The sequence below is a fragment of the Cibotium barometz genome, chromosome 37 (assembly GCF_041138505.1).
Source record: "Cibotium barometz isolate CiBa-2024 chromosome 37, ASM4113850v1, whole genome shotgun sequence".
In the NCBI taxonomy this organism is placed as follows: Eukaryota; Viridiplantae; Streptophyta; class Polypodiopsida; order Cyatheales; family Cibotiaceae; genus Cibotium; species Cibotium barometz.
In genome coordinates, this window is record NC_141082.1 from 31,038,497 (window position 1) to 31,066,086 (window position 27,590).

A 27,590-nucleotide genomic window follows, 5' to 3' on the forward strand; every position below is an offset into this window, starting at 1 on the left:
GAAAATGGGGGAGAAAAGTCTTGGTTTTGTGACCAAGAGAAATGGGATGAGGAGGTGAGGAAGCACAAAGAAAACCCTTGATGATATGCGCAACAAGAGGAAGTAGAAACACGACTAGAGAGCGTGGGGAGCTCGTGCCTCGGGAGTGGTGGATGGGACTCATTTTATGAGTATTTTGTAAGTATCCATGCTTTCTGTAGCCGCTCGTTTGTATGTAAACTAGTGTATAGTTGTATGTTTTTATTTCTGTTTTGTTTTAATTTATGTAGGAGAGGGTGGTTGGATGCTAGGCTACCGAGATGGAGGAGGATTATGCATTCGAGTATGGCACTTATGCCTTGCTAAGAACAAAGAGAAGCGGCCTGAGTAGTAGGACAACACAAAAGAGGGGCTTCTCATCTTGGATCAGGTGGATTTCTTTGCTCAATTTGTAAGTATTTGAATCCTTAACATTTTGTATTCAAAATTTTGGTTTTTCAAAGAATTTAAACTTATATAATTTTTTCTTTTTTAATGCACTGTGTTTAATGTAGGAAAATGTGGTAGGCATCTCTCCTTCTTGTTAAGGAGTAAGACTATGCTTATCGTATTGGGAGCTTGGCTATATTTGAATGATTGTGTCAATAGGGTGTTGCTTTGAATTATGATGCTATGCCCACTATAAGATACTTATTTGAACAAGTTTTAAAAGTTCATATTCTTTTGGTTTTAGAATCTTTTAGAAATTTATCTTATTTTTTAATATTACTTAATTTTATGTGATATAGGAAGATGAAGAGGAGGAAATAGGAAAGGAGGATGAGGACGAGTAGAGACCAACCTTACCATGTTTTACCTTTGTCTTTGTGTATTCCTTGTTATGTAACTCGAGACTCGATGTAGCTTGCCTATCATGGCATTTTGTTTAATACAAGATGTAACTCACCTTCTATGTCATTTTTCATTTCATACTCGATGTAACTTACCTTCCATAGTATTTTGGATTTAATACAAACAAGTTTTCAGGTTTTGATATGTTTTAAATGTATGTTTCACTGAGTTATTTTTCACATGTATTTTGATATATTGATATGTTTGTATATACAAATTAGATCTATCTTCAACATATTGAATTAAGATGGGCCAAATTGGGGATAATACCCCAATCTACCTTTTTTTTTTGTTCTCAATGTTGTTGAGAACAACGATTATAGCATCGTTTGTTTTTTGTTGTTGAACAATGATTATAGCATGTTTTGTTTTTTGTTCTCAGCACCGCTGTGAGTGGAAATTATAGAGGCTCTTATAGCGTGGGTTATTGGAATGTATAGCATTGGTAGTCATGCTATGAACGCTGCTACCCCCTCTTTTTGTTATAGGCGAGAGAGAGGAGTAACTTACAGAACAAAGGAAAAAGAGAAGCTTTCATGGGAAGCTAGTTTTATAGGAGAGGAAGATGGAGATGGAGAGGAAGCTTTCATGGAAAGCTTGTATGCATAGGAGAGGGATATGAAGAGCACATACCTTGAGCATATAGGATGAGAGAGGTGGAAGAGATAGAATACATACCTCTTTGTATAAAAAGAGGTGAAAGACATTTTGAAAGATATTGTTATTCAAAATATGCGTGGAAAAATGCATCGAAATAACAGTTGAAATATGCGTGGAAAAAGTCGTCGAAATAAGCGTTGAAATAACAATCAAAATTTTTCTTTAAAAAAATAAATAACTTTATATATAATATTTGCTAGTTCCTATCTTGGGGTGTGTTTTAGCCTTCTCTTTCTACCTCTTTGCAAGCATATGTGTGTATGAGAGAGAGAGCTAGAGAGAGACATGATCAGAGAGTGTAAGATTCCTCCCCAAGCCCCTCAAGATGTCCAATTTCTCTCCCTCTAATCAATCCCCTTTTCAAAATAATAACAGAGCTTGTTTTTATCTGTTTTGACCTAGAGAGAGAAAATGTTCTAGAGAGAGATAATTCAGTTTTAAGATATCTTTGGATGGGAAAATATCTCTTCTTATTAAAATGAATTTTCCCTGAAACAGAAGTTCAAAAAGAACTTTCCAATGTGCAATTGGAATTAATTGAAAATAGGTAAAAAGGACCTTAGCCTAAGAGTCCAGATTTTTTAAAAAATTTGGATTAAGGTTTCTATGGACCAATTAGATTAATCCAAATGTAAGGAGGAGATAAATTGAAGAATAAAAGAAAATCCCCCAAAAATGAGTAAATGCTCACATAAGATGAAGAGTTGACTAAGGACAAGGTTTATTAGTTAAAAAAGAAGAGATATTTAGAGGAAATGATGCATTTTTGACACCTCAGTGTGGGGATATCCCCTCATGAAGGAGGCACCTATTTCACATGCGTGGAGGAGTTTTAAACTAAAAAATAATGAGATATTTTCATCTCTCCTCTCTCCTGTTTCAACTAGATCCAAAAAGTAAGCTAAACGGACCTAAAAATGGCAAAAAATTGACCAAACTGACCTGGAAAATTCTAGAATCAGTTTGCTTGGTTAGAGGATCACTTTTTCCTATAAATAGAAGCCTCCCCCTTTGTAAAAGGTTAATAGTGTTTATGCACTGTTACTCTACTTCTACCCAGAGCCAATTACATTGAATTTTCTTGATAATTCAATTGTTTTTGGCCTAATCCTCTCCAAGAGAATTTGGTGGCCACTCTTGCTGCAAACAAGAGTAGAACCCTCAATCCTTCAAGCCAAAGGAAAGCTTACAACTCCATGTAAGCTAATTTTCTTACTTATTGGTGAATTTTAAATCTATGGTTTCCTTAATTTGTATGCTTTGTAAATGTTTGGATTAAAATCTGATGCTATGCCTTGATGAAAAGGCCATCCCCCTTCTTTTCTTTACAATTCAGCCTTTCTTTATCCAAGAATGATTAACAAATAGATTGATTAAACTTTTCTTATTGTTTACTCTCTTGGAAATTAAAAATTATGTAGGTTAGAGTCCTTTATATCTAATTGGGGTTAATTTAAATTAAAAATAGAATGTTAACAATTGAGAAATGGTCAGCCATACAAAGGAGGTTATTGCAAAATTTTCTTGAATTTTATGGAAAAGAAAGTTTATTTTTATGTTATTCTAAAGAAGTGATTCCCATCGTTTGTGCATTCTAAAAGAAATATTCTAATTTACTCCATGTACATATTCACTTATGAATATGCATGGATATCACTGATATTAATTATTAAAAATAATTTCTATGCATAGAAAGATGCATAATGGAAATTTTTATTATAAAAGTGTTGTTTTCATTGAATTTAATTTCTATGCATAGAAAGATGCATAAAGGATTTATTTTTATTTCAAAAGTGTTATTCTCATTAAAATTGATTTTATGCATAGAAAGATGCATAAAGGAATTATTTTTATTTCAAAAGTGTTATTCTCATTAAAATTGATTTTATGCATAGAAAGATGCATAAAGGATTTATTTTCATTTCAAAAGTGTTATTCTCATTAAAATTGATTTTATGCATAGAAAGATGCATAAAGGATTTATTTTCATTTCAAAAGTGTTATTCTCATTAAAATTGATTTTATGTATAGAAAGATGCATAAAGGATTTATTTTTATTTCAAAAGTAATATTCTCATTAAATTTGATTTTATGCATAGAAAGATGCATAAAAGATTTATTTTTATTTCAAAAGTGTTATTCTCATTAAATTTGATATAATGCATAAAGAATTTATTTTTATTTCAAAAGTGTTATTCTCATTAAACTTGATTTTTATGCATAAATAGATGCATAAATAATTTTTATATCAAAATTAGAATTCTCTTAAATTCTATGTTTAAATTTTGTGAATAGATGTGATGTGAATAAAATAGATGGGAATGAATGGATGGATGTGATGTGAATAGAGGTGATGTGATGTGAATCAAATAAATGTGGAAGAATAGATGTGGATGTGTATGTGATGAGAATGGATATGGATGTACGTGGAAGAATGGATGTGGATGTGTATGTGATGAGAATGGATGTGGATGTGTGTGAAAGAATGGATGTGGATGTGTATGTGATGAGAATGTATGTGGATGTGTGTGTGAAAGAATAAATATGGATGTGAATGTGATGGATATGAATGAATGTGATGTGATGGATGTGAATGGATGGAGGCGATGTGATGAGAAATGGATAGACGTGAGTGAATGAGATGTGATGTGAATCGGGATGTGAATGAATGATATGGGATGTGAATGGATGAGATGTGTTATGAATGGATGAGATGTGAATGATATGGGATGTGAATGGATGTGATGTGAATCGGGATGTGAATGAATGATATGGAATGTGAATGGATGAGATGTGTTATGAATCGGGATGTGAATGGATGATATGTGATGTGAAATGGATGTGATGCGATGTGTTGTAAATTGGGATAGATGTGAATGGATGATATGTGATGTGAAATGGATGTGATGAGATGTGTTGTAAATTGGGATAGATGTGAATGGATGATATGTGATGTGAAATGGATGTGATGCGATGTGTTGTAAATTGGGATAGATGTGAATGGATGATATGTGATGTGAAATGGATGTGATAAGATGTGTTGTAAATTGAGATAGATGTGAATGGATGATATGTGATGTGAAATGGATGTGATGTGAAATGGATGTGATGTGATGTGATATGAGTAGATACGAGTGGATGAGACCTGATGAGGATAAATGAGAAAAGAAGTGATGAGATGGAAAATGATGTGATTGAATAAGAATGGAAATACATATGAAATGGATGTGGATTAAATAATGTGGATTGATGTGGAACAATGTGAAAAGACGAGAAGTTACAAAAATCGTATTTATGATCTGTTTTTAAATGTCTGTTTTATGTCAAAAATTCTGGGAAAGCATTTTGACCGTCTTGTGAATGAGGTCGTAGAGGCCTATCTGATAAAGTTGCAACAGCTGACGGAGAGTCAACAGAGGACGTCTCGCATAGCAAGGTCGGCCGAGGTCTCGATTTAAATGGTGAGCTTCCGGTACGGTGGATGAGGGACCAAGGAAGCGGCCTATGAGTGAAGCGCTAGGTGACCTGCGAAGGATCCTAAAGGGTGCTGACCATACGATGCTCGGGCTCTGGGTCGCTGAAGATACCCACACGTATGTCGGGGAAGATAATGGAACATCGGAGTAAGAGTTGTTTTCTAAATTCGGGCATGGATCTGGTTGATTGACCTTGCTGGTCCTCAACGGATGAGTCCATGGCTCTTTTATATGGATCTGTTGGTTGATCTTGCTGATCTTCAAAGGAGATTCCATCTGGATATTCTTATGTGATTATATTACCGGGTATTATGAGCTAGGAACTATTGAAAAGGCCCCTGAGTGGACAGGTGGTGAGCGTTTTGGTTGCCAATGATGCCATAGGTACACCATCGAAGGAATGATTGGAAATGAGAATTCAACCGGATATTTTGGAGGATTATGATTAGTGACACTATGGTTTCATTAAATGATTGTTTTAAATACAGTTGAATCTGTGAAAAAGGCAAATACATATTGGGTGTGTAAGTGGTGTGACTAATTTTAAGGCAAATTCATATTGGGTGTGTAAGTGGTGTGACTAATTTTAAGTTTGCATTCGGCTAGGGGGCATGGGAACTCTTTTCCATGGTACCCGGGACAAAACCTAATCAAATTTCTAATTGGATCCCATCACTACAGTGGTTGGGTGGTTGACTAACCCATGGGACTGGTGGATGGGGTTAGGCTGGACTGATGGATCCCTAAAATGAGACTAAATTTCTGTTGGTACGATAGATGAAGTAAATCCCCGATAAAAATTGTTCTATGGAAAAGAATCAACGGCTATGTCTCTCAATGAGGAAAAAAGCATTGGTCTCTATGATCCAAGTGCAATCTTTTCCTTGTTCTGACTAAGGGACTTACGGGTTCAGTCAGATCAGTTCAATTAGTTAAGGCTTTTGACTACGTTAGAGTAAAAATATCATGGAAGAAGAATCGCCCGTGCTTTTTGGGCGAGGGAAGTTTTTTTCGGGTTCGTTGGAAGAACCGAGGAATTAGTCTCTTGTCCGGATATCCGTGAGCGAGGCCCCGAGTAAGAAGTACTACTTCTGTTGCTAGCACCCCAGAATTCGTTGCGCAGAGGGGGCAGGGATCTTTCACTGGTATCAGAGCATTTTGGCTAAAGTGGATCAATCGAGAAGCCAAAAATGTCAAAAATTTATGAAGTAATAGTAAAAGGTTGGAATTGTGTGATGAAATTCATACAAATTGATATTCAGACTGAAATTCATAAATTAGTAATTGGGTCTTCAGATGGAAGTACCGCAATTGTATATGGAGTCCCTGACTTGCTTGAGGCCTAGACATGATGGTATTTACCTTATAGTTCCAAGGACCATGACTACCCGTATATACCGAGGATATAACTATAGCTCTTTACTCACTATGAGACGTAGATTATTGCATACATGGAGAAATACTTGGCTCCCCACTCCATCTCCGTTCCCAATTGCCAATGATCGATGGGTGCCTGTTGAGCTACTTAAGTACATTCAACAATACGCCCACCCCTACATCCAGTGCCTTGAATGTCACAAGAGCCAAAAAATGAAGACATTATAACAATTTTAGGTGGCATGCTTGTAATTTTGTAGCAAGCTCGTTTTTAACCCCTCTTTATTTAATTGAAATCTTTATATTTTTGCAAACTGTGATTTTTTTGTCTAGCGGTCTAGTGTGAAAAGGCCAAACTTTAAATTTTAACTATAAATAGGCCAAAGGTGCCTTCTTTCTCATTTTCACGTGATAGAAACCAAGCACGAGCTCACAATATCTCTTTGCATTCACACATGGCTACCCACTTTGACGACTTCTGTGAGTTCCTCCCCACCACCCCCCCGTGGGCGGCGGGTAAGAGTGAGCTCTTTGCCATGTTCTCGTGAAGTCGACTTTGAAAAGTTGCTCGCCCTTGCGTCCCAACATTATGAGACATAGATTGCATACATGGAGCAATACTTGGCTCCCCACTCCATCTCCTTTCCCCTCGCCCCAATGATCGATGGGTGCCTGTTGAGCTACTTAAGTATATTCAACAATATGCCCGTCCCTACATCTAGCACCTTGAACGCTTCATCGACTTCTGCATCCCCATAGGAGCTTACTATACCTTCAATAAGCAAGAGCTGAAGAAGTTGGGGAGGGGCAATTTGGGAACTAGGTTCCTCTCGTGGCTCGCCACTTTTGCATTCCTCAGCAGAAAGCAGCAGCAGAGCGACGATGAGGATTCAGATGAGGAGGTAGAGATGCCTGCATTGTAGTTGGCAGGGTATTTGAGGGATGACAAGGGAGTGAAGGCACTAGGTACGATTGAACAACCCGCATGTAGTGAAAGATACGGGGCCATCTTCCCCACATAAGGAGAGCAAGGTGTTGCCAGAGCTTGAGATCAATCTCTTGAGCACCATTGTGGTGGAAGGTGACGAATACTTATTTCTTCATCATGACCTTGAAAAGGCAGGTGGCTTGAGAATCGATGAATGCTTGGGCATTATATGGACGTGATGTGAGGTGGACCTTGATACGTCCAACCTTGGTCCTCACCTAGATAGTGTCATATTACCCCTTGGAGAATCTATCAGAGACAGTTGCTTTGGTCAAGGATACTATGGTTGAGACCGTGGAGCAAGCCCTAGTTCTAGAGGATGAATTCACGACCTTACAAGACAAGCTAGAGGCTGAAAAGGATACCCCTACTGCTGGAGTGATGGAGGAGACCAAAGCACCTAAAAAGGATGAGGCTAAGTCCTCGATTGACCTCTCCGCCAGCACTTTGGCAAAAGAAGGCATTGAGCAAGAGGTAATAATCGACCTTTTATAACTTAGAAACATTTGTAATTATGTATATGAAAATATTTTAAATTTTCCTTTGATTATAGAGGGTGGTTGAAATTGACGCATTTGCTGGTAGAGGGTGGTTGAAATTGACGCATTTGCTGAAGAGGCGGGGTAGCAGAGACTAGGTCAAGGTCCATAGACATGATGCTGCGTTGGCGCACTATCTTGATCAGCTTCCTATGGATGGCATCACCATCATCCAGAAGGACTACACCCCTCAATCTTCCTTAAATCTCTTCTTTTTGAAAGCCCTCTCTAAGGTGCTCTGTGTAGCCTTTATGGCACATAGCACCAAATGTATAGTTTTGATTAAAAAATCCCTTGCCTTCAGTGTTTTTGGTTCTGGATTTAGGGGTAAGCTTCTTGCTCGTATAGGTATAGCCAAAAGCATAGGCACAGAGGATCCTCAAGAAATAGCCCAATCACTGCTTGAGCACACTCTTCCCGACGATAATATAAGAGAAGGAAGCTCAATATTGTAAGAAAGCTTTTGTGAAGATGATGTATCACTTCTTATTATACAATACAGTTTTTGTAAACTTATTTTCATCAAGTATATCATTGTTTTTTCTAGTTTGTAAAATCAATTTCTTTGCAAATGCATGAGAAATGACCCTGGGGGCCTAGGGGAGCAGTGCCAGAACAGTGCAAATTTTGAGCCTGCACCGCTATTGTAGAGCCCAAATTTGCACTGTTCTGGCGCACAGCTTTCCCAGCCCTCCAGGAGCAATTCTGATGCATTAGATGATAAATAATGTATTTTTACACATGATTAAAGGTGTTTTCATCTTGTAAAATACTGTTTCTCACAATCAGTACACTCAATTTCTTTGTAAATGCATCAGAAATGACCCTCGAGACTTGGGAGAGCAGTGCCAAAACAGTGTGAATTTTAAGCCTGCACCACTGTTGTAGAGCCCAAATTCGCATTGTTTTGGCACAGCTTTCCCAGCCCTCCAGGAGCAATTCTGATGCATTGGATGACAAACAATGTATTTTTACACATGATTAAAGGTGTTTTTATCTTGTAAACTACTGTTTCTCACAATCAGTGTACTCAACTTCATTATAAATGCATTAGAAATGATCCTGAGTGGCTAGGAGAGCAGTGCCAGAATAATGCAAATTTTGAGCCTACACCGCTGTTGCAGAGCCCAAATTTGCACTGATCTCTGGCACAGCTTCCCAGCCCTTTGGGAGAAATTCTGATGCATTGGATGACAAAAAATATATTTTTACACATGATTAAAGGTGTTTTTATCTTGTAAACTACTGTTTCTCACAATTAGTGTACTCAACTTCATTATAAATGCATCAGTGTACTCAACTTTATTATAAATGCATAAAAAATGATCCTGAGTGGCTAGGGGAGAAGTGCCAGAACAGTGCAAATTTTTAGCCTACATCACCCCCGCTGCTGTGCAGAGGCCAAATTCACACTGTTCTGGCACAGCTTCCCTCAGCCCTTTAGGAGCATTTCTGATGCCTTGGGTGACAAACTGGCACATGATAGACACTCCATGTTAAACAAACATGATGACACCGAGACATTGCAAGCAAAACTTAAAATTTAAATTATCAGAAGGTTACAAATGAAAGTAATATATGCTTGTTACAAAGGGGGGTTTGAAACAAAAGAGTTGCTTCAAAAAGTAGGTTAACATCTAAGATCTCTAGATCGTATCGCGCTCGCCTCGAATACGCCGAGCTAGTTGCATGTCCTTGGCAGAAATGGTAATCCTCTTTACATGTATTGCAAGGAGGTTGGTGTCTTCATAAAGCCAAACAAGGTAAGCCTCGGCGGATTCTTGCAATGCTTCAAGGGCAATCCCCTGCACACGGAACTCTGTTCTATATCATTGGAGAATCTCCTTGATTGTGCAAGCAAAAGGGGCTCTTCTTATCCAGCAACTTAGTGTTACTGTGATAAAACTTGATTTCTTGTAGAGCCCTATGCCCTTGGCACATCCTTCTCCTTGGAGCTCTCTATGTTGTGTTGGGGTGTGTTGGCGAGGTTGGGGCTTCCTTGGCTTGAAGAGCTTGACCTTTCAAGTTTCTACGCTTCCACGCCCTTGTAATTATCTCCCCTTGATCTCTCTCATAGTCTGAATCCTCCTCCTCCTGTTGCTGTGGTACTTGTGTATCAAGTTCCTCATGGGTAGGTAGGGGACCTTGTCATCCTGGTAGTAGGGTCTTGCCACCTGTGGTGGTGCGCAATGTAAGAATGTTTTCACCAACCCAATCGAACTGCTCATCATCAAAGTCTCTGTCTTGATCTTTGTGGTGACTGCATCGTGGGGTCTCCTTCACGCGCTTGCTCCCACTAGAAGGGCCTGCATGTGTGTGCATTGGTGTTGCTGTGGGAGGAGGGCTGGACTCTGGTGATTCCGTTGGGCATGTCCTAGAATCCCAGGGGTCACTCTCTTCCGTGGTGTCGCCACCAGTATGTGGTCTTCGTTAGGTGCCTTGCACTGTGTTTTGTGAAGTCATGGTAACACGTGTGGTGTTCTTGGTGCATGCCATATCCATGTACGACTATGCCTACTGTGCTAACATGGTGATGTGCTGGTGTCCTTAGGTGGGTGCCTACGTAGATCTTGAGCTCAAGCTCTCTAAAAAAGTGAAATGAAAATGAAGTGAGTGAAGGAACTATAGATAGTTTTTTTTAAGAGGAAAAAAAAACCTGATTGCTAAACTTATTTTCTTAGCCTTATTACATCTAGATTTGTGATGGTGCATGCACAACCCAATGCCTCCCTTGTCTCCTCATTTGTGCACGTTAAGCACCATGCCTATGGGGAGCATTGGTGTGTAACCATTCAAGCCGAGCATGACTTTTTGTAGCCTTGAGTGCCTCTTGCACAAGCTTTGATTGTTGGGCCCGCTCCCTAACCAATACCCTTCCAAAGGTTGTGAGATAAAACCAATGAACATCTCTTGCAGATAGTTTGTATGTGTTCCTCTTGCACAAGCTCCACCTCCATGTCTTGTATATTTAAAATAAACCCCTCTTGCTTTATAATGTGATTTCTCCATCCCTTGGGTACTCCACATGTTGAGCGATCCATACTTGTTCATGAAATATACACCATGCGCATAAACTATGTGCTGTACACACATGACAATAGAATTTAATTAAAAAAAGTCCAGGTTAAAACACCAGTTTATTTTTATATTGTACAACTTACCATATAATGTGTTACTTTACTCTCTCCCCAAGCACCTAGTACACTTTTGGTGAATTCTACAATATGTTGTTGGAATGATGCTCGTTCTTGGGCAGTTGTGCTACTTTGATTCATAATGCGAATCATGTTATTAAAACTTATCCAAAGCTGTTTGCGCATATTTACAAGAGCTGGCATTGGACAATCTACATTTGTGGTGATTGCACACAGGTCTCTCCAGAGTCCCCAAGTCTTCTTTGAATTCTCTATGTTTGCTGGCTTCTCCAAAAATCTCCTTGCCTTTGCTCCAGTCATGGAGACGATTTGAGCAACCTCGTATGACATACCCCAGAGGTCTACTTATTCACTTCAATTTTCACGTTTCTTCCATGGCAACCCAGAGAATTCAAAAGATGCTCTAATTTACCAAGGGTTTCAACTTTCCTCTCTTGTGTAGGCATTGTGAATGCATAATCGATATGGCACTTAAGCAATCGATCAAAGATTCTCTCATGAATGCATGAAGTGTACAAAAGTGAATATTCTTTTGTGAAAAATTAATGATGGGACTCCAATTTGAATTCCTATTTGGTTCTCCTAGCATATCAGGAGACATGACACCTTCCACCCATCTTGCATTTGGTTCTCTCATCTTCATCTCAGTTGACCGGTCGGATCTACTGCATCTTCATGTTGCTTCTTCCCTTTCTTGGGACCTTTTGAGGCATCCTTCACAACAAAACCAACCTTCTGCATACCTTTTTCATTTGTCTTTTTCTGCCTAGGAATATCAATCTGAGCATTGCAGTATGGACAAGACAATCTTGATGTCACGCCTTGAGCGCGGCCCATCATGCATTTAATTGTCTTCAAATCTCCCCCAAGATGCCAATCCACCTTAAACTTTCCTATGTTTTCTACATCTAAAAGTTGACTATCAATTTTCTTTTTGATTACATCTGTTATCCAGGGAGTCCTTTCAAACATCCATGTCAATACATCTGTTATCCAGGGAGTCCTTTCAAACATCCATGTCAATACATCATGTGTCTCCTTCGGTACCTCGAATGCACCAAGCCACCAAAACTCTTTCTTAGATTGCACACTAAAACTTGGTTTGCTAGTCTTTTCCCATGCACATATCATGGCCTCATTCATGAGCGTAATGCTCATATGTTCCAGCTTCTGACCTTTCACAATTTGGCACTTATCTAGCTTGAGCATAAATAAAAGTGTGCTCCCCAAAACTGCAAATAAACGATAATTTATAATATTCAAAACAAAATAATCGTCTTCATTAAATTATACTAAAAAACAGAATAATAGCAATAGCAAGTTCTCACCTTCTGGTGAAAGACCATAGAACTTCACCATAGCTTGTTGTAGTCTCTCAATATAAACAAAGATGTTATTCTAAACATTATAGTGAAATTCTGTACTTGTTGTCTTGCTTTTCTTTCTACTCGACCCTGTGTCTAATGTTAGTGTGACCTCAATGTGATAATAGCTCGCTACACATTATCATTATTGATACCTTGACATTGTGAATCACCTTGAGTGCAGGAAATAAAGTGCCAGTGATCTCCTATCTTAGAAATGCATCTTTCACAACCTGACGGATTGCTTGGTACCCTTTCATGCTAATTCCAGCCGCATCACAAGCATGTTGAATTGATGGAGGTGGTAATCTCGTTCACCACATTACTGACAACAGCTTGGTGTATTTTAGGACGATGAGGGTCAGTAATAATTGAGAGAATATCCTTGGTATTCAGAATGGCTTTGACCAAATCCTTCCATCCCTCTTCGTTAGAACCACACACCTCTTGGAGAAAATTCCTGGTAGAACACAAATCATGACTATTTTGTTTAAATCACTAAGTGCATAATGAAAGTTTATGTTACTTACTTTGTTGTACGAATCCTTTTCTTCTGTGCTCCACCTTTAAATGCAAGAGATTCCATACCAGCCAATGTCTTTTTGCATTCACGAGCACCATTTGGCGTTACTCTTTGAGTCGTTTGATAATTTCCTCTAGACTTTGAATCTTTGCATCCTTCTCCACATTCTCTACAAGGATCTCTTTCATTTTATCTGATGATGTTTTAAGTCCTTCTTGACATTGTAAAAGGGTGAATTGCGATGCTTGCAATAACTGAGAGTGGAGAATATGGGTTTGCCAAGCTCTCCTTCACCAACAAATTGCAGTATCCTAACAAAAGCCAAGCTCTCCTTCACCAAAAATTGCATAAAAGATAATAAATCGAGAAAGGAGGGTTTGCTCTTAATGGAAGGTCAATTGGATAGAGACGCCCATCAACCCAAAGATCTACATTTTTCTCCTTAGCTATCCTACGAGCTTGGACAAATTGTGCATCAGTAGGATGGGTTTTTTTAAGAGCTGCCATACTCTTCAGGAATACGAATGTGTAAATCAACCTTCCGTTTTCTAGCTTCACAAGGGGCTACACACAGAGCTTGCAAAGGCTCCATAGCTAAGCAAAGGAATAAGCTAAAGCACAGAGATTCTGAGAGAGAGAGAGAGAGAGAGAGAGAGAGAGAGAGAGAGAAGAGAGAGGGAGAGAGAGAGGCTGTTAAAACTTTGTTGTTGGAGGTTTAACACAAATCCATTTTTCTAAGTAGAAAATGATATTTTTGATATACAAATATACTAACATGGAGTTTTTCATCAATAAATTACATTTATGAGAATTTTTTTTTGGGGTCCCCATAATTTCGAGATCTCATGGATGTAGTGGTTCCTGATAGTTAGTTATGTTTATGGGGTTGTGGGGACCTGACAGTTAGTTATGGATGTACTGGCTCTTGACAGGCTTCTGATGTCTCCCTTGAATTACAAGCTTTTTGGAGGGAAAAATATATTTTCATCATACATATTGGTTGGGTGGTGTTTTTTCCACCTCAAAATATAAAAAATGGAAAATTAAAAATTTTTCACTTTTTGGAACCCACCTAAACACGAGAATGTTTTGCTGATGTGGAATGGAGATATGGTGGGAGTTAATGAGGAAAGAGATTTCAAATTAACAAGAAAGATTCAATTTGTAGAGAGTGAAGATAAAAAAATTCAAAAAGTAAGAGAGAAAGTATGAGAAAAGTCAAAAAGTAAGAGAGAGAGTATGAGAATATTCCCTTTAAAAAGTGAAACTAGGGGGGTATGGCTGATATGGCTAGGCAAAAAATAGGGGTCATCATAGCCTTTGTCTCCCTTAAGCCCAACTTTTTAAGCTCTAATCCCTTAAAATTAGGAATCCTTAGGAGGCCCTTTTGGGTCCAAAAAATTTCTAATGATATGTAAAAAATGTGTAAAAAAGGGAGTTAAAAAACCCCTTCTGTTGAACCCACGTGATAGGCTTACATATTTATAAGTGACACCCCCCCTCCCCTGTGCACAAGCCCTTCTCCTCTTCTCCCTTCACAAGCCCTTCTCCTCTTCTCCCTTCACAAGCCCTCCCCTCACCTTCACAAGGAAAACCCCTTCTCACCTTCACAAGACCTTCTCACAAGTAAATCCTTCGCCTTCACAAGCCAAAACCTCTAGAGCAAACCCTCACCTTCATAAGCCCTTCTACTCTTATCCCTTAACAAGCCCTCCCTCACCTTCACAAGCACTTCTCCTCTTCTCCCTTCACAAGCCCTCCCTCACCTTCACAAGGAAAACCCCTTCTCACCTTCACAATACCTTCTCACAAGTAAACCCTTCACCTTCACAAGCCTAAACCCTTTAGAATAAACCCTCACTTTCATCACAAGCCTAAACCCTTTAGAACAGACCCTCACCTTCACAAGACCTTCTCACAAGTAAACCCTTCACCTTCACAAGCCTAAACTCTTTAGAAAAAACCCTCTTCTCCATTCAAATGGAAGAAAGTCCTCCCTCCATAAGCATCACAAGCAAGCCATATCAAGGTATGTACCATATCCTTATCTTCTTTGTTTTCTTTAATCTTTTGTCTTTTGAACAATTGCTAGGGTTTGAGACTTACCTCAAATGTATTGCTTGTTCTCTTGTGTATACTTGCTTGCTCTCTTTCTTGCTCTTTTGTATGCTTATATGCTTGTATGCTCTCTTGTATGCTTCACTAGTTGTATTAATATGCTTGTATGCTTCACTAGTTGTATTAATAGTTATTTATAAATAAAAACTATACTTATATTTTTTATTTTTTGGCTAGGTCAGCGCGTTCTTTAGCTAGGTTAAGGCAATCTTCTCCAAAGAAGATCAACCGCATACAAGCTTCTAAAAAGAATAAGAGGTAAGCCCCTTGACCCAACTCTTTGTTATTTTTACACCTTCGGGTAATGAGGATTATTTCTTGACTTCTCTTTGTCTCGAGTACTTATGCATGCATTAAGCATAAATCATTAAGTTTATGCATCATTCATTAAGATTATTGCATTATGCATTCATGCATTAAGCTTATCTATTATTGCATTAAGCTTAATGTATAATGCATTAATGCATTAAGTTTATGCTTAATGCATGATTGCATAAGCTTTATGTAATCATGCATTAAGCTTAATGAATAATGCAATAATGCATTAAGTTAATAATCCGTTAAGTAAGCATAAGCATTATGGCTTAAATTTTACTCATCTTTTTTTTTGTGTCGCTAGGTTCTCCTCTTCTTTGGCTAGGTCAAGGCAATCAACTCCAAACTCCCTCAACTACGTATAAGCTTCTAAAAAGGATAAAAGGTAAGCCCTTGACTAAAATCTTTGTAATTATGCTTAGTGTAGTATGCTAAAAACATTATGCATAAACCTTTTTATGTAATGTATGCTCTATGTGAGCTATGTTTTTATGTTTTATGTAATGTTTTTATGCATATAGATGTGGCCATGATGGGGATTATCACCAACAGACCAAGATCCAATATATGGAGGGGAATCCTATAGTACACCTCTTATACTCGTAGATGACCTTGATTTGCAACGTGTTTTAGAGGCACAAACGGCTTGGAACCGGATAAACTCTAGATATGGAGCCAAGCAATTGACTCGCTTTTATGTGCCTCTTTACATGATCCATGTGCCAAGAACATTGGTTCATGTGTGTAAGTATCCACTGCTTGTTGCAAAAAATCACCCCTTTAATGTTTTTTTATTGTTAAGATTGAAAAATTACGCTTGATAATTTGGCTTGCCTTGGAATCAATGGCTAAATTTTTGAAAATTTTAGTTTTGAAACCAATTGATGTGTAGATATTTGACAAGGAAGAAACCAATTTTAGTTTTGAAACCAATTGATGAAGAGTAGATATTTGACAAGGAAGAAACCAATTGATGTGTAGATATTTGACAAGGAAGAAACGGGCCAAGACTAGATTTTGAAAATTTTAACTTTGAAACTAATTGATGAGTAGATATTTTAGTTTTGAAACCAATTGATGTGTAGATGTTTGAAAAGGAAGAAATCAGTCAAGACTAATACATCTCCTTATTTTAACTTTTTATCTTCCATGTATGCAAACTTTCCACTCCACGTGCCGCCTGACCATTACTATTGTTACTTATAAAAACTACATCATTATGAAGCATAATGTAGTATGACATACAACTCTTGGGTAGTTGTTAAGGTAGTTGTATGAAATTACCACATGTTCTATCCTAAACCATTAGAGCTATGGTATATTTCCTCCCTATCTCCAAGGGAGGATTACCAATACCTAAGCAAATGAGATTGAGTGAGATAAATAACCGAGCAACTGCAAGAGGGGATTCATGCATTCTACCATAAATAAAATAATTATAGTAAGGAAAGAAAACGAACACGTGATAATGATATTAAAAAGATATTCCAAGTTTTTTGTAATTTCTTCATTTTCATTGAGGAAACCAAACTTGTAAGGCCTTTCATTTCTAAAGGTATACCAAAAAATCTTTCAACTTATCTTTACAAAGACGTTGGTGAAAATTAGTTATCCCCTATGCTTCAATGGATAAATTCTTCCATGTGGCATGGGAAACATTAGGTGCAACTAGATTCTATCTAAGGGCATCAAAGGGAACTTTTTTACCTTGATTTACAAAAAGCTTGATGCAGCCTATTTTCAAGCCATTTGGGTTTTTTTAAATCTATACTTGTGATGTATTAATGTTTTACAAAGTTTTTCCTAAATAGTCATCCCCTCTACTTGCCATTAAATAATTAGTGCCTGTGTGAGAAGGCACTAATTAATTAATGATAACCAATGTTCAAACCTTAGACCCAAGGTTTTACACCATAGACCCACCTACGTGCAACTCCATGCCCCGCCCCCCACGGGGCCTCCTCATTGGGTCGAACCCATCCTGAAGCCACCCTCATCCTATGTCTCAGTTCGCAATCCTCCTTTGCATTGTGCTAGAGAGAGGTGCAACATAAAAATAATCTATGCTTGTGCGGTATTAATGCTTTAAAAAGTTTTTCCTAAATAGTCATCCCCTCTTTACATCAAGATCTAGTTTCTTGTAGTTTTTTTCTTTATAAGTGTTATCTAACTTATCATTTGATTGAGCTTATCTCTATCACGTGATGAGTTTCCTTTATTGTACACAACACATGTTTGAATGCCACCTATCACAATTAAATAGATGTTACTTTATCTTTAAAGATAGGAGAACCAAGGCGATACGAGCAATGGTGGTGGTAAATAGTGTTCACGAAAAACCTGGGTTTAGTGTAATGTGAATTGTTAAAATTGAGATTTAACCTAAAAAATATAATTAGAAAGTTTTAATGAATTGTAATTTTTAGAGGTATATAATTATTTGACCTTTATTTAAAATTTTAAACATTTAAAAACTGTTAAATATTCAAGCTTCAAAGAGTTTTAAATTGTTAATATAATTCTTACAATTTTTGAATCGATACTAAATATATATTTTATATTAATTAATAATTAGTAAATTATTAATAGTTATTACTAATTAGTAATTATTAACTTACTAATTAGTTAATAGTAAATTAATAAAGCCTTTGTTAATAGTGAATTAGTTAATGACAAATGTGTTCACTTACATTACTATTAGTTAATAGTATGCATAAATTATGATACCTTAATTTTTAAAGCCTTTGTAACTTGTTAATTAATAATGTCAATTTTCAAATGGTTTTCATGGTGCCCTACCCACTGCCTCACTCACCCAGTGCCAATGTACAATCACCAGTCCTACTTAATTTCACTTGCATCAGTTTTATTGAGTTTAATCGTTACAAGAACAAAAATTAAAATTGCTCTTTTTAAACTGCCTGCAGCCTTCGACGACTTCAAAGTTCATTCTCTCTGGAGTCTGCCAGTCTGCGTCCCAACGGGCGGCGAGCCAACTCCCTTTTTGGTCGCGCAACGTGCTCTGGTGCCTTGGCCCTTTGGAGTCTATCTCTGAGACTCGAGAGCGGCTAATAATGAAGTGGAAGAAGAGATTAATGAAAATGTGAGTGCAGAGAAGAGGGAACTAGAATCCAAAAAGCAAGGAGAAGTTGGATAGAAGCATGGGGGGTTGTTTTTAAGTGGGTTTATTTTGATAGACAAAGTGGAAGAGTGTTTTGCACTATTTGTCAAAAGCAAAAAAATAGCAAGAGCCTTTGAATATGGGACTACTGGTTCAATCAATGTACAATTGATTGCCATTAAACAACATACTGATTCTAGAACACATAAGTTTACTGCATATGCTCAAGGACATGCTTAAAAAGCCTTGGAAGAAGGTATGAAAAAACAAATGAGGAATGTTGAAGACAGTGTTGCGTGTGTTTTTCGAGTTGCGTATTTCTTGGCAAAGTATGACATTGCTTTTTTGAAGCACCCATACTTGTTAGAATTGCTTCGATGTTGTGGGGCTCCTAGTGTGCCAGAGAAACTTTATAACAATGATAAGGCTGCTGCAATTTTTGTTGGTTTTATGGCAGATTCTATAAAAAAGGAAACAATTTACAGGGGCTAAAGCAAAGCCCTATGTTTGGCATCTATGTGGACGAGTCTACACATATTTCAGATGCAGAGCACTTGATAGTTTATGGTAGCTATATGTATTGTCATGAACCACATGCATCTTTTTTGTGCTTATTGGAGGTTGAAGATAAAACAACCAAAGGATTGCATGCTTTGTTGGATGCTTTCTTCAAACTGCATGAAATAGATGTGTCAAAATTTGTTAGCTTTGGGTCAGACGGGGCGTCTGTCATGGTTGGTAAAGATAATGGCCTTGTAACACTTTTAAAGAAATCAAGCCCATATCTCATGTCTATCCATTGTGTAGCACATAGAACCCAGTTATGTGGAGGAGATGAAACAAAGCATAGTGATTATGCTCATAAAATTGATGCAACTTTGAATGATGTTGGCTCATTCTTAGAAAAAGCCCCATTCGTATTGCCAAATTAGTCAAATTGGAAGAAGAGTTTGATTGCCCTACATTGCATATGAAGGGTATTCATAAAGTTCGTTGGCTAAGTCGGCATAGGGTGATGTGTACTACAATTGAGGTTTTGGAGCCTTTGCTAGAATTTCTCAAGGTTGAGAACTTTGCTCTTTTTCAGAGAGTATGCACATTTGAGTTCATATATTGTTTGCACTTTCTTTGCGACTTGCTAGAGCATGTTACACATTTGAGTCTTGCTTTTCACAATGATTTTGTTGATGTCACAACAGTTTCTAGTTTGGTAACTACAACAATTGGTGCTATGGAACTCGAATTCATTGTGGATCCTTTGATTGACATGAATGCATGGCAACATGATAGCGAGGGTTTTTCCTTGATCCCCGAATATGGATCAAAGAATGGTCAACTTGCGGTACTTAGAGCATCCATCAAAGGTGATCATTTCAGAGGAGTTAAAATCGAGAGGTGTGCCATAGGTTCTGACCTTGTAATTACAATAGGGTTTCAAAAAGAGTATTGCACATTGCTAATGGATTCCTTAAAGCAAAGATTTGTGAACAATGAGGTCTTGGCTAACTTGAAGATTTTATGTCCATCTTCATTCCCGAGTGGGAAGCTTTTGAAAGCATATGGGGTTGAAGAAATGAATGCGTTGGTTGACTTTTATGCACGGCCAAAAGAGACCGTTAATGGAAAAATGTGTGTAAACCTTGTGGATGAGAGATGCATAAAGAAAGAATTTCAAGTGTTCAAAGTGCAAGCAGCTTTGGATTGGAAAAATCTCCCTTTGCGTGAAACTTGGACACGCATAAGTTGGAATACTTTGCTTAAGGAAAAATATGCAAACTTATTGTGCTTGAGTCAATTGCCATGATCCAGTGCTCCAGTACGGCAATTTGTGAAAGGGGTTTTTCTACACAAAATAACATCAAAACACGTTTAAGAAACAAACTTGAGACAAGAAGTTTGGAATCATTGTTGCATATATCAATTGAGGGTCCAAATGTGGAAGATTTTGATATTGTTAAGGCTATGGAGGCATGGAGGAATGCTTGTAAAACATCAAGGCATATCTAGGGAACTACACAATACTAGTGAGTATTATTGGAGCAAGATTAACATTGGGTTTTTTTTGGCAATATTTGTATATTCTTACTTTTTTCTTTATGCAGGATATCGGTTTTTTGACCATGAAGTTGGAAGAAAATCAAATCCTTTCTGACCATTGATTGTTGAACACGGTAATGTAAAATGATCTTATAATCTTATACTAACCTATAATATAATGCATTAATTTTTTAATCTTTGTGCAGATACTGAAGAGTCAATTGATGGAGTATCACAATATGTTCCACATAGTATTTTAATCTTTCCCAAAATTTTGTATCCATGGTATATATGCTTTTTAGCATATCCTATGGACATTGCTACTTTACTTTGCCTATCGAAAGCTATCATGGAAGAATGTTAACTTTTTGCTTATCCATAGTAGTTTAAGCACTCTATGAAGCCTTATCTTTAAAGGATGTCAAGTGCCTTTGTATGAGGGAGAAGTTTGAGAAGTTTACTTTTGTATGAGTGAAATTTTGATATTAATAAATGACTCTTTGGTTGTTTATATTTGTTTATATTTGTTGTATAAACTTTTTGAAATGCAAACTTTTTGAATGTTTAAGTTTTGAAATGCAAAGTGAATGGTAGATATTGGAAAATAACTTTAAAAAATGGTTGATACTCAAGTTAAAACTTTTTTAAGTGTAAAATTTTGAAAAAAAAGGTTTTGAATTATTCATCTGATTAAAAAACCTTAGCATAGTTAAAACCAAAGGTTTTTATATTGGTTGTAAAAAATGTTTTTTTGTGAACAGTGGTGGTAAACGAAGTTGGCTAATTACTTACCCTTCAACGTCTCAAAAGTTGCTCAAAACCCAGTGAACTTTAGTCAAATCCATGAGCAGCAAAGGGGGGGAAAAGAAAAGAGACCCTTAACAAAGATTTGCCAGGATCAAAACATGGAAAGCATAGAGCAATTAGGTTGTGATGTTATCTAGCACTGCGCCACCTTTAGGATTGGATCCACATACCTTTCCGTCTTACCCCACTTTTACGAGCGACAACATATGTTAATAAGAAAATCTGCCCAAAAAGGGTAATGTGGAATTCATGGATTGGTTAAAACCACATCTTTTCAAGGTAAATATCCACCTGTGGCTCGTGATGATGTGGTCTTCTGCTAACACCTAATTTGATGTAAAGAAAAGGTAAGTTATGTCAACTCGTGGCTCATGATGTGGTCTCCTAGCACCACCTTTGCTACGAAGAAAAGGAGACGGGCATTTCTCACCCTAGTGTCAACATTGAAGCAAAATATAAAGGCATTTTCAATCTTTTCGGATTTATTGGAGGCTTTTTTTTACGTGTGTGCTTCTACATCAGCGGTTGGCTATGTGGGCTCACAGCGTGGAGTGAAGACTGCAAAAATGGATCGATGGAGCATGACAAATGCCATGCAAATTTGTACATACTCTCAATTGGTTGCACCTTGTTGACACACAGATTTTGTAAAGTACTCTAAGAAAAACTACTGATCAGGCTTAAAGTAGCTGCAATTCTAAGTTCCAATTAACCGTTGAAAAACTCATTTATTATCTGTGAACATTCACGTGCAGGACCATCCACGTTGAGTGGTGGAACTGTTAATATATGGGGCCAAGGCCAATGGTGCTCGGGCAGAAAGTGTCAATGAAAAGGCCGAAAGGGTGGCAGATCTAGGTGGTGCGTCTGTAGATACGGGAGATCAGACTGTGTACGATTGTACATCATGATACATGGAGTGGCCCGGGAAGACTCAAGGGTGATGGGAGCATGGAAAGCTTAAGCCGTTGCTTGGGAAGCTGGTCAAGAAGTCATTTGTGTGCATGAGAAGGCTCGAGCACACCGCAAGCCCTGAGCTCCCGCACGTGTAGGGCACGCGTAGGCGCGTGTTCCCACGGCTGCCTTACCCACGTTGAAGCCCCTGCACGCGATCAGCTCACCTTCCACACGAACAATAATACAAGGTCCATAGGCAAGGCGCAGCGGCTGCCAAAAGCATAGCAATAATATTGACTAATCTGATCCAGACAACGGATAATTTGATTGGAGAAGGATCAATAATATTGACTAATTTGATCCAGACAAGGGATAATTTGATGGGAGAAGGGATCTTTGTTTGTGAGAAATGTGGACAATGGACATAAAAGAATATCGATCCTAGGAGGCTAGCTAGCTGGTGCTACTCGTAACATTCCGCAAGTGTAGATAGTATTAATTTTGGACAATAATTTAGAGGTCAACTCCCATTTTATCGTAGCTGTGGCCAATTAATGGCGGGTTGATTGACGGAGAAGGCTATATAAGGAGCTCGCTAGGGAGCATTTCCGTAGTCTAGTACCACCATCAACAAGCTGTGCGGTACTGAAGCAACTTACTATAGAGGTCATGGAGAGGCTCCTTCTTCATCTCTCCATAGCAAAGCATGGCTTGCTTTCCATCATCTGTGCAGCAAGCCTCCTGTGGGTGGCTTATTGGCTCATCTCCTCTGAGCCCAAGCAGGACCCCAAGTACCTTGACCAGCTTGAGGACCATATCCACTCTAGATTCTTCCGCACTGATGGGGAGTACGGTAAATCAGCATCATCTAATTAATTACTACTATTTATAATATATAGCGGCGCCTTGCTGATCACCACAACGTCAGTCACTCAACAAGGCCTCAATTGCCTGAACGCCCTACCTGTTTTAACTTCACTTAATTATCTTTAATCGCACAACGTCGCGCAGAATATATATTGTTCTTCTTCAAAGTACGCCATACATTAGTCATGAAACAACAAAAAAAAGTACGCCGTAGATAATTAGAATATGGCCGCAGACTTTATAAGCATATATTGTTCGGATAAATGCAACCGAATTAAGTCTGTTACGGGATACATCCAGAGCTGCATGTAATTATTACAGGATAATCTTAGGATAGATTAGGATCGCGTGTCATGATCAACAATGCTAATCAACACCAGCTATAACAGTATCGGTTCCGGTATTGATAATTAACAACATGTTGCATGTTTGTAAACTGTGCAGGCTCAGTTTTGATCTACCAAACAATGCCGTTTATTGTTGTGGCCGTCCTCAGCTTTGGGGTGAATATTGAGCTGCGAAAGAGTCGAACCAAGTAAGCAAGCTGCTTGACTTGCAGCACAAATTACGGGCTGTCTGTTTCCAGAATCGTGTCGAATTAGGGGACCGAATAACGCCGTGACGTAGTAGAAACGTAAAATATATATTGTAACTAAGGTCTAATTCATAACTTAAGAGGTACATTAGGATCAGTGCATCCTTCTTATCAGGATCAGTGAGCCCTCCTCCTCATCAGGATATATCTGATCCTGATAAGGGGGGTACTGCACCAGCTTAAAATCAGGATCACGAGACTTGATTGACCAATTATTAAAATATGTTATGTGGATTGCTCCCACTGCTCCTTTTGTTGTTGTTGTAGGTTGGTAGCTGCTGCAGCATCATCATCTAAGCAGTCGGAGAGATTAACACGTCCGAGCAGCACAACTTACCCTTTGGTGGTCAGAAGCCCATTGGGAGTGTTGACGGCTGCCGAGGTCGTCTCCATCCTGGCCATCCTCTTCCTGGTCATCTATAGCTTCGGCAGAATGAGCTACTTGGACTTCCAAGAACTCGAGGAGAGGTTCAAGAAAGAGCCTCAGAAACTGCAAGCATCATTGTAAGCATCCATCTTTATTAATTATATAACCGTCTAAATCATATTCAAAATATATATTGGAGGTGCGCCAGGGTTGAATATATAATATTGAGGCGGTCGATGTGCTGCTTCCGGCCATCATGTGTTAATTGATAATTGTAGGCCACTAAGCAAGCTCGCCAAAGCATCCTACGACATGGGTAGAGCTGCCATGATACCCTTCTCTCTCCTGTGGATCCCGGTCTCGAGGGGCTCCCCGTTCTTGCGATTGGTCAAAATGCCGTTTGAGCACGCTGTCAAGTACCACATCTGGCTGGCTATGCTTATGCTCTCCATGCTCACCTTCCATGGCGTCGGCTACATGATATACTATGCGGGCTCCAATAGAACCTACAAGGTAAGATTAGAAATGCGGCGCACATCATAATAATGCTTATATGATCATATATATCATCATGTGCATCATCATCGTATAATCAACATGCATTGATCATCGTCTAATTACGTTAATCCTGATCAATATCATCCTTGTTGTCTAATTTGTTCCTATAAGATCACTGAATGGTCAGTAGAAAGCGAGTCGTGCGCAGTAGTCGCCGGCCTGGTGGCCTTGATAGCCGGATTAGTGATGTGGGTTACGTCGCTTTCAATCTTTCGGAGGAGATGGTATGAGATATTCTTTGGGGTGCATCATCTCTACATCGTCTTCTTCCTCTTTTGGCTCTATCACGTCATGTGGACCGTGCACTTCTTCATCGTTCCATGCCTACTCTTCGTCATCGACCGCTTCCTTCGCATGGTACAATCTAGGCAAGCTGTCGATGTCTTATCAGCTAAGGTTTTGGAATCGGGTGCACTTCAACTGAGGCTTGCAGCCAGCAACAGCAATACCCAAGGTATATATAGGATTTCATACCTTAATCTACATTTTGTACTCATCAATGCCAATATTTCTAATGTTTCCACGCTAATTCAATGCCCCCAGGATTGGCTTACCATGCGCTCAGCAGTTGGTACCTCCGATTTCCAAGCCTCTCAAGACTCATGAAGCTGCAATGGCACTTCTTCAGTGTGACTTCCACCCCACATGATGAAAAGCAGGAACTCTCTATTGTGATTAAACCTCTTGGAAAGTGGACGGCTGGCTTACAAGACCAACTTCTGAAGTCCGGCCAAGTGGATGGGACCATCTCTCGATGTCCGTTCTCATTTAAGGCAGGGGTTGAGGGCCCCTATGGAGATGAATCGGACTTCTTCTTGAGGTCTCTCTCTCTCTCTCTCTCTCTCAAACCCACACAGTACACACACATGTATGCATATAGGCAAATCTAGTGCACTCTACACACAAAGCCGGCTCATGTAGTAGTTTGTGACGATGATGTTCTTGAATGCTAATTTCAAGAACATCATTGCTAGAAGCATTAAGGATTAACCTTACTCAGGCGGAGGTTTTGGACCGTGTTGCCTCACTCGATCGCATTAAAATGTGTAGTATACTTTGGAGAAGTTAGAACCTGTAGTAGTTTGTGACGAAGATGTTGTTGAGTGCTTTCAGGTACAAGACGCTCATCCTAGTTGGTGGCGGTATAGGTGTCACTCCCCTTCTGGCTCTACTTTGTGATGTTCTCCATAGGCAAAGATTGGGACAAGGAGATTTACCGGCTTCTATCCAGCTCTACCATTGCGTGCGAAAGCCAGAGGAGCTGTGTGTTCTGAATAGCATCGACCCCAACGAAATATCACCTGAATATGAAAAGCGTGGATTGGATTTGCGAGTCTTTGCATATGTCACCTCTTCCTCTCTGGTGGACTACACTAACGTGGCCGGTATGACAGAATCAAGCACTCACCAAACGCTTGACCTTGCCACTTTTGGAGGATCTACTTGGAAGCCCTCAAATAATAATAATATTGGAAATGAACTGTTGTCTCCAATAAAAGGACGTATGCCTCAAGGTGTATCAAGCATTAGCACTAAAGGTAAATCAATTTGGGTAGCATCCACTATCATTGCATCCATGGTGGGATTCTATCTCCTTTGGGGTCTATCAAATGTTTTCATCATCAAGAACTTGAGAGCTGACTTTCCCAACTACAATCAAGCACATTTGGTGGTAGCAAGCATGATCTTGGGGACTACCATATTTGGGGGCTTGATTGTATCACTTTGGTGGATTCATTCAAAGAATGAGAGATAATATTCTAAAATCGGCATTGCTAGTAGCTCACCAGGTTACCAACAAGAGCTTCAAAAAGTCACCACTAAAGATGAGGAGAATGCATCTTGGAATGGGAGCTTGCAACTTAGTTCTAGGCCCCATTGGAGTGGTAAAATTCTTCCCTTAATCTCTCAAATACAATGCCAATATGTTCTCTAAGGGTGGAGCTTTTAAGAAGTAGATCTAAGGCACATATCTATAGAACTTAGAATTGGACAAAATTAAATAAATAATAGAAAACAATTTTGACCACAAAATGTTTAATCACGAAGTGAATCTAAAATCACAAATCCTTGAATATGGTAGGATTGTTTAAAATTTGTTCTATCCTACACTTCTACTTCTTGGATGAGGCACCAGCTTATTTAGGTATTTAGGCTCTTAACATCAACTTATTTGTGCGCTTAACATTAAGATGATTACAAGGATTTATTCTTGTAGCCCTTAAATTATGGAGCTTGTAATATAATACACATGCCCTAGTCTATCAAAAAGATCGCAACTAACTCCATAATATGCATGCAGATATATTTAATAGATTGGAAAAGGAGTACCAAGGACAAAATATTGGAGTATTAGTTTCTGGATCACAGAGCATGCAAGAGGATATTGCTAAAGAATGTCAGAAGCACACCAAGTTCTTAGACACAACAGCTTCCTCAAATGTCTTCCACTATCACACCGTTAGCTTTGAGCTTTGAAAAACTAGGATTTCGTCATTATTAATGACCATTTGTAATTAAAAGAGTGATCATCAACCCTAATAAGAATTGCATAGTTCCAAGGCCATGTAGCTTCAAGTAAGAAACGATGCTACAAACCTTGGTGTGCTGAGACATCGATAACCTCCTACCCCCCCATCAAATGTGTATGATCCATTTTGTAAACATTAAAAATTATGATTTTAGATTGAGTCTCCAAGTATTGTAGAATGAGTCAACAAGTCACTCAAGTTAGGGTTTAAAACATTGATGATTTGATGATTCTCACATTGATTTAGACTATATTCACTTAGAATAAAGGGTTTTGTTGTGCCTAGACCCATAAAGTCTACCATAGTTTTTTAAGACATTAGACTACTACTATATGTGAGCATATCATTTGACTGCACTTTGTTGTCTCTTGAGTAGTAATATAAATTGTGCACTTTTACTCCTTCCAGAATTTGTAATTCATAAG

General features: G+C 38.5%; 1 long non-coding RNA gene and 1 pseudogene across 1 annotated transcript; both read left to right on the forward strand.

Annotated features, from left to right (window-relative positions):
- Positions 1 to 18,856: 18,856 nt before the first annotated feature.
- LOC147617163 (uncharacterized) lies at positions 18,857 to 21,054 on the forward strand. Its single transcript, XR_015262332.1, has 2 exons — positions 18,857 to 20,677; positions 20,750 to 21,054. It is a non-coding gene; the product is annotated as an uncharacterized LOC147617163 (long non-coding RNA).
- Positions 21,055 to 22,916: 1,862 nt separating this feature from the next.
- Positions 22,917 to 27,112, forward strand: LOC147617164 (ferric reduction oxidase 6-like; annotated as a pseudogene).
- The last annotated feature ends 478 nt before the right edge of the window (positions 27,113 to 27,590 follow it).